This window comes from Rutidosis leptorrhynchoides, chromosome 5 (genome assembly GCF_046630445.1).
Source record: "Rutidosis leptorrhynchoides isolate AG116_Rl617_1_P2 chromosome 5, CSIRO_AGI_Rlap_v1, whole genome shotgun sequence".
NCBI classification, from domain to species: Eukaryota; Viridiplantae; Streptophyta; class Magnoliopsida; order Asterales; family Asteraceae; genus Rutidosis; species Rutidosis leptorrhynchoides.
The window spans coordinates 212,406,205-212,418,627 of record NC_092337.1 but is presented as its reverse complement, the minus strand read 5'-3'; positions in this window follow the sequence as shown (position 1 = coordinate 212,418,627).

The window sequence follows — 12,423 nt, the reverse complement described above, 5'->3', positions numbered from 1 at the left end:
CCCACCAACGATCTCCATTTATTAATATTGTTACTCTTATTCAAACGTCAACTCTTCACCCTTTTCTCCACTCCATCACCTCGATTATCTTGATTACCAACAACATATACCATCACCTGCTTCCTCTAAATTCTTTTCTCGTTTATTGTGGCTCGTTTTCCAGCAAAAAGGGCTGGGAGTTTGTGTTCTTTTTTTTTGGTAACCAGGATATTAAATATTAAGGTTAACAAGTGGAATTAAGGTGTATGTCCTTGGTTTCTTCTTTTTTCCTTTTTTAAATAAAGGTGTAACATATTATATTTAACAATGGGTATCCAAGGAAAACAAGTGGAGTTCCAGATCAGTTTTGTCGAGCAGGTAATAAGGTATCCAACGAAATCAGCTACTTCACTTAATTAGCAATCTGGGCCGAAGGAACTGGGTTACATAACTTCAATGTTCTTATTTAATATATGGACTAAATAAGTTATAGTTGGTCCACCGAAACTACCTCATGTTGGGCCAAGATTGTTCATATTGTTGCTGTTGAAAACGTAATGAAGATTGAAGATTCTAGGTGATCATCATGATATATGATAATGATAAGGTTACATGAAATAATAAACGCAATTACTAAGGATGATTATATATATTGATACATGAAATCACGATGGGCTTTGATAATGAGTATGATTCATGATTAAGTGATGTAGATAATGATATAGATATAGCTAATGATATAATTGAGGATTTAGAAAATGACTATGATGATAGTGATACTTTGAAGAAGAAGAAGAAGAAGAAATAGAGAGACAGGAAGATATAAGTTAAATAAATTAATAGCGGGATTTAATCAGAAAAGAAATAATAGCCGATTGGTTTGGGTGTTGTTAGTGTGACAACCCAAAAATTTCCAACCAAATTTAAACTTTAATCTTTATATGTTTCCGACACGATAAGCAATATTTGTTAAGTTAAATTTCAAGAATTTTAAACTATGTTCATACATTCATTCAACCTCGACCAAGTTCCAACAATTCACGAACCATTAAATGAATATGATTATATATGTATATGTGTATATATATTATAACTTGAAACATAAATAAAATATTAGATTAAATACTTTATATGATTGTATCTGTTTCAAAATGTTTATCAATGGAATTAGAAGATAAGATCAAATGATTGAATTATCAGATATATTGAATTATGATTACAAGTCTCTGTTGAAAGGCCCACGTTGATTTGAGAAATCTTTTCATTTTAACAATATTCGAAAAATGGTAAAGTGATTTATAAATAAGAACAAATTGTCAATCATTGAGAACTAGACAAAGGATAGTGGAAGATTGAATTTCATAAAGACTCGATTGATCTATTTAGTTTCAAACGTACAAAAAACATTTTTAATTTAAAAAGAACTTTATTATTAAAACGTATATAACTTTTATAAATATCTAGAACCACTTTTGACAACTCATTACTTAACTAGTATGATAAAGATAACGATATTTATATTTTATTTTATTAAATATATATAACAATTTAAATTAATATTATATATATTTATACGCGTATTATACGTACATAGTTTTATACTTTTACTATACTTAAACTTTACCTTTACTTTATTTTTACTTTACTTTAACTTTAATAATTCACTTTAATAATTCATACTTTAATAATTCACTTTAATAATTCATACTTTAATAATTCACTTTAATAATTCATACTTTAATAATTCACTTTAATAATTCATACTTTAATAATTCACTTTAATAATTCAAAATTCTATTATAAATAGAATTCAATAGGTTTCATTATTTCATAGAAACTTGCAAATATTTTTCTCTAAAATCTCTCAATCGATATACATATATATATTTACTCCGTATTATTTCAAGATATTATTAGTATACATAAAATATTACTACGGAGTGCTGTCCGAGTGATTTCGAAATTGTTTTTCGAGTGGAATATGATTAAGGAAATTATGGGTTATAGCTATGGAGGTGATTGAGTATGGTTCATGGGTATGCTCGTGAGGTCAATATAGTGTTTATCATTTTCGCTGCGTCTACGTACCTTTCCTGCAATATTGAATCTCAATATTGATACGTGAGTACTCATAATTTAACTTTTACATACTAATAGTGTATCCCTGACTAGTGCTCGAGTATTTAGGATTATGCATGCTTGTACTTTTGATATTGCCCTTAGACAGATTAGGTTGAATCTTGAATTAGTTACACTTGCGGTTGAGATAAGGTATAAGATATGCATGTCCTTGGAAAGCTAGCGAAAAATTAAGAACTTTTCCTTTAGATATCGAATGGTTTCGATGAACGGATTAGAAGTTATAATCAATTGAATTTTCGATATTTTTATTAAAAATGATTATTATTATCGTCGTTTTTATCGTCGTTCTAGTTTTATCTTATTATTATCATTATTATTATCTTTATCAATAAAAGGGATTTATCATTAAAAATTGTTATTTTTTTTATTATTACTATCGTTATTATCGTTAAAGTTATAATTAGTATTATTATTATTATCCAATTATTATTATTATTATTGGTATTATTATTATTATTATTATCATTATTAATATATATATCATTATTTAAAAATGGTTATTGTTATTGTTATTATTATTATTACTATATTATCATTAAGATAATTAATAGTATTATCGTTAATAATGTTATAGTAACTATCATTATTAATATTAGTGTAATTAAAACAAATATTTGTAACACCTAATTATTTTGATTACTATTATTATCATTATTATGAACACGATATAAAAGACGATTAAAAGCTATTAAACGAAACGATTAGGAAATAATGGGTAAGAGTATCATGATGAAATTAAATATTATAAGATATTGATTTTGATAAAATTATCGTTCTTATTATTTTTATCATTACTATTATTAAAAGTATCGTTAGTATTAAAACTATCATTTTAACAAAAAATATCATTTTAATAGACATGTCATTGTTACTATAAAATAGCATTATTATTATTATTTTAAATAGAATTATTATTTTAAAGATAATATTAAAAATTATCGTAAATATTAAAGTTATCATAATTAGAATTATCGTTTTATCATAATGTCATCTTAGTAATTATAAATATTGATATTTTTATAATAATTATTATTATTACAAAATAATACAACTTTTACTTACTATCATTATAGATATTATTTTATCAAATAAATATGTGATACAAACATTTTTTACTACGTGTAATAACTTACTTTAATAATACCTATCATATTATCTTTATAATATTAGATGAACCCTATAAATTTTATTACTTAATATATATAAAAGTATATTTTATTATATAAATTTAATATAAAATTTTATTTATTAATAAATAAATTATATTATTTACTGTAATAAATCTTTTAAAAATATTTAAAAATATAAAATGACGATATTTAAACTATATATTAATCATGTATAGATTTTTGGAAATTATTTTGAGTCAAATTTACTTTTGTTGACTTTTGCATATTAGTCTCGAGCATTAGGATTGTGGTACACTATGACTTGACCTAATTTGTTAGACAAATATTGACCAACACATAAATATATATAATTAATTTAGGTTCGTGAATCCGAGGCCAACCTTGCACTTGTTCAATGACGTTATATGTATTTTTACTACGAAATACAGTATGGTGAGTTTCATTTGCCTTTTTACCCTTTATATTTTTGGGACTGAGAATACATGCGCTTTTATAAATGTTTGACGAAATAGACACAAGTAATTGAAACTACATTCTATGGTTGAATTATCGAAATCGAATATGCCCCTTTTTATTAAAGTCTGGTAATCTAAGAATTAGGGAACAGACACCCTAATTGACGCGAATCCTAAAGATAGATCTATTGGGCCTAACAAACCCCATCCAAAGTACCGGATGCTTTAGTACTTCGAAATTATATCATGTCCAAGGAGGATCCCGGAATGATAGGGGATATTCTTATATGTATCTAGTTAATGTCGGTTACCAGGTGTTCACCATATGAATGATTATTTTTGTCTCTACGCATGGGACGTATATTTATGAGAACTGGAAATGAAATTCTTGTGGTCTATTAAAATGATGGAAATAAATGATTATGATAAACTAATGAACTCACCAACCTTTTGGTTGACACTTTAAAGCATGTTTATTCTCAGGTGTTAAAGAAATCTTCCGCTGTGCATTTGCTCATTTTAAAGATATTACTTGGAGTCTTTCATAGCATATTTCGAAGAACGTTGCATTCGAGTCATTGAGTTCATTAAAGATTATTATTAAATCAATTTATAATTGGGTAGTGGATATTAAGAAATGGTATGCATGTCTGTCAATTTTCGATGTAAAGAAAGATTGTCTTTTAAAAACGAATGCAATGTTTGTAAAATGTATCATATAGAGGTCAAATATCTCGCAATGTAATCAACTATTGTGAATCGTTTATAATGTATATGAACGGGTCCTTTCAGTTGGTATCAGAGCGGTGGTCTTAGCGAACCAGGTCTGCATTAGTGTGTCTAACTGATAAGTCGATAGGATGCATTAGTGAGTCTGGACTTCGACCGTGTCTGCATGTCAAAAGTTTTGCTTATCATTTTGTGTCAAAAATTAACTACTTATCATCCTCAGGAAATTACCTGCTTATCATTTTTAGTCTAAGACACGTCTTGCTGCATTGATTGCATGAATAGTGTATAGACAAAAATTCATATCTTAGCATATCTGCTAAATCATATCTTATCGTATCTGTTACTTTAAACTTTGCCTGACATATCCCGCAAAGTCCTCCGTAATCTAGGAAATCTTTTGATATATATATATATATATATATATATATATATATATATATATATATATATATATATATATATATATATATATATATATATATATATATATATATATATATATATATATATATATATATATATATATTCTATGTAATTAGAATACCATCCGTTAGCCAAAAATCATTTCATATAAAAAAAAATCCTTTATCCAATCGTACGAAATGGAATTCGTCATCAGTTCAAGTCACTCAGATTCCGAAATGGAATCCCATTCAAGCTCCGAAAGCAGTGTGACCGGAATAGATCAACCAATCAGTCATTACCTATTCTGGATGAATTGGGGATGGGTTCGTAGCCTCCTCAATCATTGGAGACAAGAAGAAGGTGATCCCTTCCATCCACCACATTGCCCTCTTGACGAAGAGCCTGAAGCACTTATCAGCGAACCTGTCCGAAATACCGTGTTCTCGCTCATTTCCAGAGTATCTCATCACGATTATATATTACATCAAATTTTAGATTTTATTTATCCGCTCGTCCGAACCGACAATCACCCCGGTGTAATAGAAGAAGTCAACGAGCTTCGCGCTCGGGTAGTGGCTTTGGATAATATGGTGCAGAGATTACAAACACCAGCAGCAGCATTAGCAGCATAACCAGTACCACCATCATCAACGCCAACAGTACCATTACCACCTCCAACCACAACCGCATCGTAAACCTCAACTTCGCAATCTGTCCCACGAGCATCAACGTCATACGCACCATAGATACCAAGGAGTACCAACAACAATAACTGATGAAGTATTAATTCATAACTTCATTGGAGAAACATTCCGCGGCGATTATGTAATCTCGAAAGTCTTAGAGATTATCTAATCTAGTCCTAACCATAAATCAGTTAAGCGAACCAAAATGATAGAAGGAAGAGTAGAAACCCTGACAAAAATGGTGTGTGATTAACAAGCTAAACTTGCTTTACCAACATCATCAACAGTACCGTCAGCGTTACCAGCATCGTCAGTACAGTCAACATCCGAATCAACAACACCGATAACATCACAAACTCCGTCAGTTCAAGAATCACTGTGGACATCATTACGAATCAATAACGTGTATATTGTATCAACGAGTTATGAAGAATTAAGTCATTCCCTCTGAAAAAATTATATGTATTATATATATATATATATATATATATATATATATATATATATATATATATATATATATATATATATATATATATATATATATATATATTGAAATAAATCTTTCCGTGCTAAGCTATTGTGTGTGAATCTTAACGACTCGGTTAATTCATATTACAAATATGCAATAATGTACGTCCTTTGACCGCAACTTAACCAGCGTTAACTACAATCTCTGTCGCAATTTAACAAATTCAAATTCATAATAAATCAAGTATATATTTGATTTTACACTTTCATCATCGATGTACCCGAAACTTTTCAGATAACATCATTCGTACTTTGCGAAATTCACAAGAATTCCACGAACCGAACATCATACATCAACAAATAACGAAGTATTGATTCATAATTTCAATGTCATTAAAGAAATACTGTGTAAAAGTTATGTACTTTTTAAAGTCTTTAGGGATTATTCAATTCTAGTTTCAACCGTAAATCAAATGAGTTTAATTTAATATTAACTCATTAAATCTATGTTACATCTGAAGAAAATATACATATATATATTTTCATAAAGACTGTAATAAAATTCTTTTGTACAAAATATTAATTGTGAATTTTTTTTTAACGGGTAGGTAATACCCGAGAGATATATAAATTCACAAATAATATGTTACATTCTTCGAATCTGATTCAGCAAATCATCCATTATACTCCCTACTTTCACAACAGTATACATTCTTTTATAGAAATCAAAACGACCATACTCATTCAAAATTTAATTACATATTCTGTTCTTGAAATCTCAAAATTCAACTCGAGATATGACCAAAATCATCACTCTTAGATCCTTACATCTTTCACAAGCTATATTTTGACTTCAAAACTTTGTTAGAACATCAAATGTATGTTAACGATTACAATCTGTGTTCAAGCCCTTCGAAAATTTCTGAAGACACTTCGAATGATGAGCAATCGAGATGAGGATCCAACCACATGTTACCCACAGTTATGTACCTGAAAAACTCTTGAAACCAAAGTAAAAGTTTAAACAACGTATCCGCGTCAGATTCTTTGGCATTTATTAGCAAAAATAACTTTGCGACTCCTATTCAAAGTAGCCAGTTTTGTCACAGCTCCAGCAAGTCCACTTCGACTTTTCAGTCAGACTAACCTTATTATAACCTTGAGATATACACCATCGTTACCAGGGAACCTTTTACATTCCACCACATTATTAGCAGATGTACCAACAACTTCATTACCCTTTGACTTTAACCTCTCCAAAAAGTCATTATAATTATTTATTGAAACCCCATCATTTACTCATTCGCATCTTGTAATGAGAATTGCCATACGAATCATTGGGAATTAGCAATTAGTATTTTGAAATCTCGCAGCATGTCTACGCCAACAGTTATATGTGTAAATATAACGTCTATCTTCTGGACTTAATTTGAATGTGAAGTTTCTGAAAAACACTCCGAACTACGAATTGGTTCTCCGAAAATGGGAAAAAAAAAATTACTGATGAAGCAGCAAAAACTATAAACGACTTTAAACGATAAAAGCTGGATGATAATAATGAAGTGTGCTGGCAAAGCGTAGAAAAAGAGAAGTTTTGGAACTGGAAAACGGATTGAGCAAAGTAGGAAGGAGGCTGTGGACAAATTACAAAGACTGAACCTGACTTCAAAGGATCCAAATGATTCAGTACCTTCTGAAGTCATTAACGAATACCTTGCTCCTGACTCTAAACCCCTGCGGACAATATTCTTCATCATCCTCTGATATTAGAAATTCTAAAATATCATCATATCTTTCATTATAAATATCCTCCATATTTCTGAAGATATTTTCTTAATTTTTCTTATTTGAAATCATTTACCTCTTCGCGCTATCTGTATTACATCATAAAAGAAACTATTTTAGTTTCTAAATTCTGAAACATTCAAGTTTAAAATAGGAATATTTTGAAGTAGTGTTGGAAACTGAAGCATGAATTAGTATAATATAATGACACTTGATCAACGTGATTATATTACAGTAAGTAATGCTGAGTTTCTAAATGGAACGTGATGATTCACAGATCATAACATCATCATGTGCCATGTTATACGACTCTTGTATTCTATTTAACCTCTAAAATATCAAGAAAATATTTCTTGATGATTCGGCCTTTTCCAAGGTATTCTAGTAATTTGACAAGTCAAGATCGTGCCATCACAATTTCCTTCCTAGAACATTAACAATGTTCATTCTGAAATTCATATCTGTGAATTCTGGACCATTACAAGCGGTGCTTAATCGCAAGAAGAAGAAATGAAAGGACAAAACTCCGAAATAGAAATTGGGGTATAAATTGCAGCAAATAAAAAAGAGCATTAACTGTGAATGATAATGATTATAGAAGACAGAAGCAGAGACTTTGAAATATAAGGGAACATATAAAGCCCAACGATAAACCAGAAATTATAAACCATATATATCAATGCATATAGCAATATAAAGACACGGGAGAACTAGAAACACTATAAACCCAAGAGTATAGTAGAAGTAAATAGATTCTTTCGGCGGTAGATGAAAAAGAAGAATGACCGATATGAAAGTTAGAAGTATATCGAGAATCAGAACTGGATGGAGCATATTGATGAATACTTTAAAATATGAGTTGAGGAGGAAAGAATAGAAGGTGATGAAACATGACTAGGAACTTAGAAATCAACAGATTTAACTCACACAATGGCGGAATAAGTGAATCAAACCCTCTAGTGAATAGGTTAAGTTTTTTTTTTTTTTTTTTTTTTTTGTCAAACCACAACTAAATCAAGTGTGATTAGATCAACACCTAGAGCTATTATTCACCACCTGGGTGATTTGGACTGAGAGAGAATCGGAGGAGCTTCCTAGATCTGAGTGTGTGTAACAAATGAGAGGCTTAACCTAAAATGAAGAACATAAGACTTTATATACCCCTGCTGTTGACTCACCCATACGATTCATTCATCACATGTACGAGTTGGCTTCATCAGACGTACAGGTGATCACTCACTCGTGTCTTCTCATTTAGGTTGTAATTGTGACTTAGCTCAGCATCAACCATGCGTATGAGCCTGTCAGTCGTACTAGTGAGGCTTCACTCGTACGTCTGACTAAGTCTAATATAGTCAAACATCTAAATCTCATTCCTGCAGTTCTTGTAACCACATACAAACACGGATAGGATAATAACGAGCAATCATGGTGGCCTGTAAATTGTTGTACCTGCAATGGACGTGGGTTGATGTCTAGGGACTAGCATAAAATGCATCAACAGAAGGTGTGAGTTGTAAGAAAACGAAGGAGGTGAATTTATAAGAAAATCTCCGACAGAACAATTAAAATGGACGATCGCATTTAAAGCGGATCCTAATTCCCTTGATTACCGGAGAGTCAAATCTTATTAAGAAGATTTTCTTCAAATCCCTTGAAATCTGGGAATCAATCATATCTACGTCAAATGATAAGATGAATCTACACTTACTCATTTCACTCTTCTATGTTAGCTTCATTCGTACTCTTCATATAAATGGATTGTTTATCCAAATTATTCGCTGATGATAAAACTCTAATTTTCTGCCCGTATGCATCATGAAAACATATTTATTATCATTCACGACCTTTCCACTCAAATTTCGGGACGATATTTCTTTAACGGGTAGGTACTGTGACAACCCGGAAATTTCCAACCAAATTTAAACTTTAATCTTTATATGTTTCCGACACGATAAGCAATATTTGTTAAGTTAAATTTCAAGAATTTTAAACTATGTTCATACATTCATTCAACCTCGACCAAGTTCCAACGATTCACGAACCATTAAACGAATATGATTATATATGTATATGTGTATATATATTATAACTTGAAACGTAAATAAAATATTAGATTAAATACTTTATATGATTATATCTGTTTCAAAATGTTTATCAATAGAATTAGAAGATAAGATCAAATGATTGAATTATCAGATATATTGAATTATGATTACAAGTCTCTGTTGAAAGGCCCACATTGATTTGAGAAATCTTTCCATTTTAACAATATTCGAAAAATGGTAAAGTGATTTATAAATAAGAACAAATTGTCAATCATTGAGAACTAGACAAAGGATAGTGGAAGATTGAATTTCATAAAGACTCGATTGATCTATTTAGTTTCAAACGTACAAAAAACGTTTTTAGTTTAAAAAGAACTTTATTATTAAAACGTATATAACTTTTATAAATATCTAGAACCACTTTTGACAACTCATTACTTAACTAGTATGATAAAGATAACGATATTTATATTTTATTTTATTAAATATATATAACGATTTAAATTAATATTATATATATTTATACGCGTATTATACGTACATAGTTTTATACTTTTACTATACTTAAACTTTACCTTTACTTTATTTTTACTTTACTTTAACTTTAGTAATTCACTTTAATAATTCATACTTTAATAATTCACTTTAATAATTCATACTTTAATAATTCACTTTAATAATTCATACTTTAATAATTCACTTTAATAATTCATACTTTAATAATTCACTTTAATAATTTAAAAATCTATTATAAATAGAATTCAATAGGTTTCATTATTTCATAGAAACTTGAAAATATTTTTCTCTAAAATCTCTCAATCGATATACATATATATATTTACTCCGTATTATTTCAAGATATTATTAGTATACATAAAATATTACTACGGAGTGCTGTCCGAGTGATTTCGAAATTGTTTTTCGAGTGGGATATGATTAAGGAAATTATGGGTTATAGCTATGGAGGTGATTGAGTATGGTTCATGGGTATGCTCGTGAGGTCAATATAGTGTTTATCATTTCCGTTGCATCTACATACCTTTCCTGCAATATTGAATCTCAATATTGATACGTGAGTACTCATAATTTAACTTTTACATACTAATAGTGTATCCCTGACTAGTGCTTGAGTATTTAGGATTATGCATGCTTGTACTTTTGATATTTCCCTTAGACAGATTAGGTTGAATCTTGAATTAGTTACACTTGCGGTTGAGATAAGGTATAAGATATGCATGTCCTTGGAAAGCTAGCGAAAAATTAAGAACTTTTCCTTTAGATATCGAATGGTTTCGATGAACGGATTAGAAGTTATAATCAATTGAATTTTCGATATTTTTATTAAAAATGATTATTATTATCGTCGTTTTTATCGTCGTTCTAGTTTTATCTTATTATTATCATTATTATTATCTTTATCAATAAAAGGGATTTATCATTAAAAATTGTTATTTTTTTTATTATTACTATCGTTATTATCGTTAAAGTTATAATTAGTATTATTATTATTATCCAATTATTATTATTATTATTGGTATTATTATTATTATTATCATTATTAATATATATATCATTATTTAAAAATGGTTATTGTTATTGTTATTATTATTATTACTATATTATCATTAAGATAATTAATAGTATTATCGTTAATAATGTTATAGTAACTATCATTATTAATATTAGTGTAATTAAAACAAATATTTGTAACACCTAATTATTTTGATTACTATTATTATCATTATTATGAACACGATATAAAAGACGATTAAAAGCTATTAAACGAAACGATTAGGAAATAATGGGTAAGAGTATCATGATGAAATTAAATATTATAAGATATTGATTTAGATAAAATTATCGTTCTTATTATTTTTATCATTACTATTATTATTAAAAGTATCGTTAGTATTAAAACTATCATTTTAACAAAAATTATCATTTTAATAGACATGTCATTGTTACTATAAAATATCATTATTATTATTATTTTAAATAGAATTATTATTTTAAAGATAATATTAAAAATTATCGTAAATATTAAAGTTATCATAATTAGAATTATCGTTTTATCATAATGTCATCTTAGTAATTATAAATATTGATATTTTTATAATAATTATTATTATTACAAAATAATACAACTTTTACTTACTATCATTATAGATATTATTTTATCAAATAAATATGTGATACAAACATATTTTACTACGTGTAATAACTTACTTTAATAATACCTATCATATTATCTTTATAATATTAAATGAACCCTATAAATTTTATTACTTAATATATATAAAAGTATATTTTATTATATAAATTTAATATAAAATTTTATTTATTAATAAATAAATTATATTATTTACTCTAATAAATCTTTTAAAAATATTTAAAAATATAAAATGACGATATTTAAACTATATATTAATCATGTATAGATTTTTGGAAATTATTTTGAGTCAAATTTACTTTTGTTGATTTTTGCATATTAGTCTCGAGCATTAGGATTGTGGTACACTATGACTTGACCTAATTTGTTAGACAAATATTGACCAACACATAAATATATATAATTAATTTAGGTTCGTGA